This window comes from Priapulus caudatus, unplaced genomic scaffold (assembly GCF_000485595.1).
Source record: "Priapulus caudatus unplaced genomic scaffold, Priapulus_caudatus-5.0.1 Scaffold1762, whole genome shotgun sequence".
NCBI lineage: Eukaryota > Metazoa > Priapulida > Priapulimorpha > Priapulimorphida > Priapulidae > Priapulus > Priapulus caudatus.
The window spans coordinates 2,400-4,868 of NW_014578823.1; the positions used below are offsets into that span (position 1 = coordinate 2,400).

The window sequence follows — 2,469 nt, forward strand, 5'->3', positions numbered from 1 at the left end:
CGACCAGTCTGCTGCTAACAACCTTTGGGGTCTTTCCTGAGTCTTATTTAACTTTATCACTGCCTTCTACTCCTTGTACAAGAGATATTCTATTCCATACTAAGAGTTCACGGGGATACATGTATTGGCGAACAACTGCTCGTTTCTAGTTACTGCTAGTCCTTGGCAGCAGGCCTTGAGTAAGCGCAGAAAAGAAAAAATACGTTAGATGGGTAATCAAAATACTTGAGATAGAATTGGGGCGTTAACAGGAAAATTGGGAGCAAATGGGTTGCATCATTTATGCGGTGTTAAATCGGTGAAATCGACAGAGTTTAAGAGTACAGGTGTGCGATTGCTCGGAAACTGATGCTGGGCTCATGGGATGAAACATTTCAATTAAGCTAATAAAATACCTAGAATAGCTAAATATTCGTATTTATTAGCTCTTTGATTCAAGCAAGTAGTCGGATCCCGTTCCCACACGAAAACCGCGGCATGCGTTCACCATGTGCTACGTCGATCTTTACGTGAATCGACTATAAATTTTTCTCGACCCGACGACCAATATTACTTTTCTTGCTTTCTAGACGTCTACAAGGCATCTACCTCGCGTGTACAATCCAGATTAGTGCACTCTAATGCCAAATATTACCCCCCAAAAATTGACCAAAAATTGCTTTTTCCAGAGACGAAGCACTGCAACTGTGAACAATTGGTGGAAGGCTACCGCGTGCGCATGCGTGCATGAATGATTAGCTAGTAGATATGTAGTGATGCATAGACTAATGCAAATACCCATATATATGTACGTATGCACTCGTGTGCTTGTACAGGCGTTTATAGTTATATATGCACAAGGCAATTACATAGAGCGGTTAAATAGTTTTAAACAGTAGCATGGGGGGAGGGGGGCAGTGTATGCTGTCATCCTAGGACTAGTGTTTGTTCAGGCTGGGCCCTCGACTTCTCCATCGTACCGCCACTATCTTGCTGATGGGGAGATTTTTTTGCTTTACTCTGACATGACCTGGATATTGGTCGAGCGTCATCTAATCTCTCTCGTTCGGATGGAGTCTGACGTCATCTCACTGCCTGTGTGTTACTAGGCCTTGCTAGACCACGATGGTAGCTGCAGCAGCTGTGCATAAACTTAACATTTACATAAACTTTTACATGAACGTTTACATAAAAGTTTATTTGCATAAACTTTTTATTTATATAAACTTTTTATAAACTATTTAACATAAACTTTTACATAAACTAAACATTTACATAAACTTAACATTTACCACTGCTGGTGCTAGTGGTGTCTGTTAGGTCTACCACGTGAACAAGCTAGCATTGGCAAGCATGTGCGCGTGTGGTCATGATAGTAAAGTATAAGGAAACCAACCCGTTGTGCTCTTAGATGCAATTATTCCTATTGCAATTTATTATTTATTTTTGTTTTTATTTTTGATTATTATAATTGTTATTAATATAATCACCATCATCATAACCATCATCATCATCATTATAATTGTTATTATCATCATCATCGTCATCATTATCATCATCATTATCATCATCATCATCATCATCATCATCTAGCTTCTTCTTCTTCTTTTTCTTCTTCTTCTTCTTATTCTTCTTATTCTTAATCTTATTATTATTATTATTTCCAAAGTGGATCACGGCATTAGCCGGTGGCTTTATTATTATTATTATTATTATTATTATTATTATTATTATTATTTCCAAAGTGGATCACGGCATTAGCCGGTGGCTTTATTATTATTATTATTATTATTATTTCCAAAGTGGATCACGGCATTAGCCGGTGGCTTCTGGGTTGACCGTGTCCCAACCTGGGACATAGGGATGCAATCCAGAATATTTCGCAGGATGTGTGCTGTTCCCAGTAGTGCGATTTTCTGCACTTCTTGGGCAGTGTGGTGGCCAGGGAGTTCCTTAAGGTTCTTCTCAAAACCATTCTTTATAGAGCCAAGGACTCCAACCACCACTGGTACAATTCTCGTCTTAGTATTCCACATCCTTCTAATTTCGATCACCAGATATTTGTACTTGGTGAGTATTTAAACTTTGAGTTGTACTTGGTTATTATTAATATTATTATTATTATTATTATTATTATTATCATCATCATCATCATCATCATCATCATCATCATCATTATCATCATCATCATCATCATCATCATCATCATTAATGCCCTAACCCTGCTGAGGAATGATGTTTATGGTTTTGCCAACAGCTCTACGGTTAGGGTTAGGGTTAGGGTTAGGGTTAGTGTAACTAGAGCGAAGATCATCCACCCCTCTCCCTTTACAACCCACCTAACCCCTCCACCTTTACAACCCACCTAACCCCTCCACCTTTACAACCCACATAACCCCTCCCCCTTTACAACCCACCTAACCCCTCCCCCTTTACAACCCACCTAACCCCTCCCCTTTACAACCACCTAACCCTCCCCCTTTACAACCC

The 2,469-nt window shown here is 39.4% G+C and overlaps 1 protein-coding gene across 1 annotated transcript in view; it reads left to right on the top strand.

Moving 5' to 3' along the window:
• Positions 1 to 2,469, top strand: part of LOC106817543 (creatine transporter-like) — a 49,394-nt gene that overhangs the window by 1,104 nt on the left and 45,821 nt on the right. The window lies entirely within an intron of this gene.